The following is a 5,486-nucleotide window of genomic DNA, read 5'->3' as shown; positions in this document are numbered from 1 at the left end:
TCTCTCCAGAAATTAAGGGGGAAAAATAAGACTCATAGAGAAGTTCCTAACATAATGAGACCCACAGCTCCTTTGCTAATATAAAAGCCTTTGGATGATCGAAACAGAATGTCTATGCACTGAAAGGTTAGAATGAGGATTGCACTGAATTCAAGCATGTGAAGCGCTTGAAAAAAAAAAAATTCTCCTCTGTACTTAGTAGGAGCTGCTATTTTCTAAGTCAGTGTTTACTGACTCGTGGTCGATAGTATCAAAGACTGTGATTTTCAAAGGAGACTAAGAAATTTATGTGCTCAGTTTCCATGGAGAGGGAAAAAGATAACCAGTGAGACCGAAAGCATAAAGCCAAGGCAGAATCACCGAGACAGCTAAGTCCAGTTTATCATGCTAGGGACATGTCTGGAGGCAGCAGTGTGCAAGTGTGATCCCTGTGACAGACAGAGGTGCGGTTGTTCCATGAGGGAATACATGGATGAGGCAGAACACGCTTATTTATGCATGGCAGGCTGGGGAAACAGTATTAGTGTGCATGCACATGTATGTGTGCATGGATACCTGGAAAGTTATAGTTATGACTAGGCATGTTTTCTAACCAGAACTAAAGGACATTTCCACACATGACTTTTAACCCCTTAAGGCATTTGGATAGGTGCTGCAAGCCTGCATTAATCAGTTATATCAGGGACGTAGGTGAAGACCAGATATCCTCTAAAAACAACTTCTAGCCATGGCTGAAATCAATCCAGGTTGTGGGCACTTCATCTTTTATTAGTATCCAGTCAGATCTGCTGGCTTAGAGTTAACATGTAAATGCCAGAAAATCAGTTTTCCCATAATCAGCACTTTTTAATGTCCACTCAGCAAGAAGACAAAATAAAAACACAAGAGGAGGCATTTGTCTTCCACACAAAATCATACAAAAAGTCTCTTTTTATTAAATATACATTACTTACAGTTTAAGTCTTTCTTCTGTACAACAGTAACCATAGAAAACAAAAGAAGCTAAGGCTAAATTTTTTTCAATCCCCGAACAGTGAAGACATGTTACATTGTCTACAAAACTGACTAGGACTGAGGCAGCGTCCTGTGGAATTCTTTTCAGAAAACCAGAGTGAAAGGGGAATAATCTAAATCTCCATTTAGCTTTTTACTGTAACTGAGAGACCCTTGCGGTATCCTCAAACAGACCAGTAAAAGAAAAAAAAAAAAGTTTTTTTTTTTTTTTTTTTTTGCTTTGCTACTGAAATGAGCAGTGTTCTGAGAGATTTATTTAATATCATTTGAGTAGAATAAAGTAAAATGAATGATGAAGGGCTCATCTGTAGACAGAGCCATTTTTTTTTTATTATTATTACAAGTATTTAATCTCAGCTTTCACAGCCTGGGAAGCTTTTCTTTTTGCTTTTTCTTCTTTTTTTTTTTTTTTGCTTTTAGGGCACCTTCATTTTTCAAATAGTATGTAGTTTACCACAGTCCATCCAGGGTTGGACTCCATTAAAATCCCATAAAATCCTTCCAAAATCAGTGGGTAGGCTCACATGTTGGTTGGCAACACACCTCCACAGGCTATCCTTCCCCCTGCACACATTTCCAGAAACTCCTGAAGGTGACTTAAGTCATGTCATGGATCAAGTGAAGATGAGGTTCCTTGCTTTATATAATCACAATTATAGAATCAACTAGGTTGGAAAAGACCTTTAAAATCATCAAGTCCAACCATTACCCCCACACTACCAAGTCCACCACCAAACCATGTCACCAAAGGCCTCATCTACACAGTTTTTGAGCACTTTTAAGGATGGTGATCCCACCACTTCCCTGGGCAGCCTGTTCCAATACCTGATCACCATCTCTGTGAAGAAATGTTTCCTAATATCCAATCTAAACATCCCCTGGCACAGCTTGAGGCTGTTAGCTCTCGTCCTTTTGATTATTACTTGGGAGAAAAGACCGACCCCCACCTCACTACATCCTCCTTTCAGGTAGTTGTACACAACAGTAAGTTCCCCCCTGAGCCTTCTCTTCTTCAGACTAAACAACCCCAGTTCTCCCAGTGGTTCCTCATAATACTTATTCTCAAGTTTTACCAACAGTTCTGCTAGAAGACACACACAATTGCAGTGATTGCAACTCCTGTTGACAGCAGTAGGGGATGATGATTATAAGGTCCTGCCTTGAATTCGTACATGTCAGCCCCAGTTTGCAGGAGATCATCACTGCCCTTGCCTAGGGCAATCCAAGGCTAAATTCATCTATGATGTATTTACATTGACCTCAACAGGATTACAGTCAGGGCTGAAGCTGTCTCTGTTTCTTTCACAAAGTGAGTTTCAAAGCAGATCTGGTAGTATAGCGTTTAGCTTCTCGATACAACAGTCTATGTAAAATATTTAATTTGCAAAATTTACACAGCAAATATTTTTATGGCTGGATGCCTGAAAAATTGTGTACCTGCTTGCTCTCCTAACCTTATCTGAAATTTCATAGAGCGGGCTTGGGTATCAGAATACTCCTCTGTGTCATGAATGAAATGTGAGGCTGTGACTGCCTGTATCTAAGCTTTACCTCAGAAGCAATCAGTTTTCTTTCTTAATGATAGATACATCTGTTCAGCATTGGCAGCAATGACAAAACACATCAGAAAATGGTCTGCCTAAATGATGCAAGAAAGAACTACAAGGGCATGCAAAAGTGAGTAATTTCCCATGCAGAAACCCTATCAGACAGACTCTTGAGGGTTGTGGGATTGAAATCCATGAGGAGAGTAATGACCAGCATATCAAGAAGCAAATGGTATAATGTCAACAGCAGTCAGTAGTTTCGAAAAAAGCTGCCACAAGCATACTAAGTGAGGGAGGGATGGGAAGAGGAGAGTCTCTAAGCAAACACCATTCTTTGGATCACTTGTTGTACCCAACATTTCAATAAATGATACGATTGTTTGAGGGAAATCACCCCCAGTTCTTTTTTGGGTATCAGGGAGATTCTAACTGGAGAGATTCAGATTAGCATCAGGCAGAGATTTGAAATGCTCTCCCATGTTTGAAGCACATCTCTTATACTTTACAGGCCATCAGGACAATTAAGGCTATGTTTTGGCAGGCTAACCAGTAACTCAGTGGCAAAAATGAGTTGTGGAAAAAGTCTTAAAACCCTCATACCCACCTGGTGGTTACCACGCCTGGTTTCCAACAGCATAAACTTTCTGAGAGCTTTTGCCTCTTTCATTGCGTCCTCACAATTGCAATTTGCAGAGTTCATGTTCCCATTTCCCCTTACAGGTCACCACATCTCCATGGTGGAGTGCAGTCGCCCTACTAGTAGAATACCTGGGTGTCCCTTTGACAATTATGCAATTTCTTTGAATTCCTGGTTTCTGCGACTGAATAATGGTAATTAGAATTGTAACATGAGATCCTCTGCTTCCTACCACCAATTTGATAGCAGCACATGTCAAAAATAGAGAAGAAAACAGAGATGAGCTACATATGGAGTGACACTGTCAACACAAACTGTCACCTTAATCCTTCCTTAACTCAGCTTGTAGACTCAGTAAACTACAAACAACAAACAACGAGCTTACAAATTACAAAAGTTCACCAGAATTGTACTTTTTTTTTTTCAGTTTTTATATTTGACAGAGTAAATTAGTGCAAAAGATCACAAAAATTAAGTACCATTACATAGAAATATCCAAATACCCTATATGCATGACTTAAAATAAACAGACTTACTTCAGACCCAAAAGAAGAGTGTTTTTAGAAGTTTCATGTACAAAAGGAGCATGGAATATGGGGATGCCTACACCAAAAGGGGACATGGAGAACTTTTCACTGGGAAAGGAAGTGCAGTAAAGTGCAGAACCAAAAGGAACAAATCATGCTTTGAAGCTTTGATGGTAACTTGTGAAGAGAACCCCCCAAGCCCCCAAGGGCATGGTGCAGCCCTAACTGTACCAAGTTAGGTCTGCACCTCAACCAAGAGGCCTCCCATCAATCTCAAAACATTGGATAAGACCCTTGGTTTGGCAGGGATGTAACTGTAGGCATTACAAAACTTCATTAAAACTTTGAAATAGCACTTGCGTTAGTCTTGCAAGCCTTTTTTGCAAACCTTTTACAAAGTGTTGCTTTCTGAACAATAATAATAATTAAAAAAAAATAAAGCAAAAAACCCAAATCCCTGTGTGTCTGTGAAAAGCTGACAGCGCAGAAAAATAACTGAAACTGGTCTTCTTTAGTGTAAGCTTTGTGTAGGTGACAGCAACAAACAATAATGGCATGAGGTGGTGGACCACAAAGGGGTCAAAATCTGCCTCCTGTTACACTCTTGTTAAGATGAGGTGAAACACACACTTCAACTGATTGGCTTACACTAATAGAAAAGGAAGGTTATTTTGTTCTGAAGATGGGATTTTTTCAGTGATTCATCTCAGAGAAAACTTTGGGGTTCTGAATGAGCAATTACTGTAATTTGAAAAGCCAACAGGTATCAGACAAGCAAGGCTTAGGGCCAGCAGATGCAAGACACAGCAGACTGGAGACTTGCAACTTTACTGGAGCTGCAGAGATATTCTATATCTTCTCAAATGGTGCAAGACACACAGGGCTAGAAAGGCATTTCAGGGAGCTGAGTTAGCTTTAGATTATGGAATCTGTGTAATTTGTCTACATATATACTATCTGCCACTGCTCCCACTTGAGGCAATGAATAGATTTCAGATCTTGGATCTGGAATAGACTGGAAAGAGAGCTATCCTCTCCCATGCCCCACAGGTTACTGATAGGATGGCCACAAACTCAAATGGGTGCTTTATTTTCATGTAATTGGCTATAAATAGAAGCATATATTTCCTAAGAAGAGATGTCTACTGTAATTTTAGATGCAAGGTGGTGTCCATCCTTTATCCCAGCTGGCATCTCCATAAAAACGAAGTCTCTTTTAAGACCTGTGCAGATGTGTCTACTGGAACTGCAAGACTAGTGTAAAATTCCTTTATGCAGGCAAATTCTGCTAGAAGCAGCTAACCTGTTGCCAGGAGCCTACCCTGTCTCTATAATCAATGGAGAGAAAAACACACCTGTAGAGAGTGATTAATTTTATCTTAAAGGATATCTGAGGTATTTTCCCTGTCCTCACTGACCACAGGACAGGATTGGATGGCAAGTGTAAGACAGGTAGCTTGTAAAACCAAATTCAAAATGAAACAAACCCAAAGGACTCAGATAAAAACAATTTTCAGTTGCTTTTATAGGTCTAGGATTCAATCTTGTGTTCAGCAAAATCGATAGCTGACCTCATTTAGAAGATTCATATCCCCTCACCATTGTGAAACTATATGATGTATTGACTGCTCCTCCCTAATGTGCTAAATATGTGATCAGCTATATTCTAATATAGACAAGCATCTAATTAAAATAAGGATTTGACTTATGCTGTAAAAACTGAGCAGCTGCTAAATAGGATGGGTTAAGTCTGGCTACATC

At 39.7% G+C, this 5,486-nt stretch overlaps 1 long non-coding RNA gene across 1 annotated transcript; it reads right to left on the bottom strand.

The window, feature by feature from the left end:
* Window positions 1-894: 894 nt before the first annotated feature.
* LOC133221250 (uncharacterized) lies at window positions 895-1,621 on the bottom strand. The gene is made up of 2 exons (XR_009727945.1): window positions 1,440-1,621; window positions 895-1,401 (listed from the first exon to the last, which is right to left on the bottom strand). It is a non-coding gene; the product is annotated as an uncharacterized LOC133221250 (long non-coding RNA).
* Between the last annotated feature and the right edge of the window lie 3,865 nt (window positions 1,622-5,486).

The sequence above is a fragment of the Neopsephotus bourkii genome, unplaced genomic scaffold (assembly GCF_033783945.1).
Source record: "Neopsephotus bourkii isolate Nb327-2 ecotype Australia unplaced genomic scaffold, CSIRO-AGI_Nbou_v1 NB_1526, whole genome shotgun sequence".
Classification (NCBI taxonomy): Eukaryota; Metazoa; Chordata; class Aves; order Psittaciformes; family Psittacidae; genus Neopsephotus; species Neopsephotus bourkii.
The sequence above is the reverse complement of the archived record's forward strand: the minus strand, read 5'-3'. Positions and strand labels throughout refer to the sequence as shown.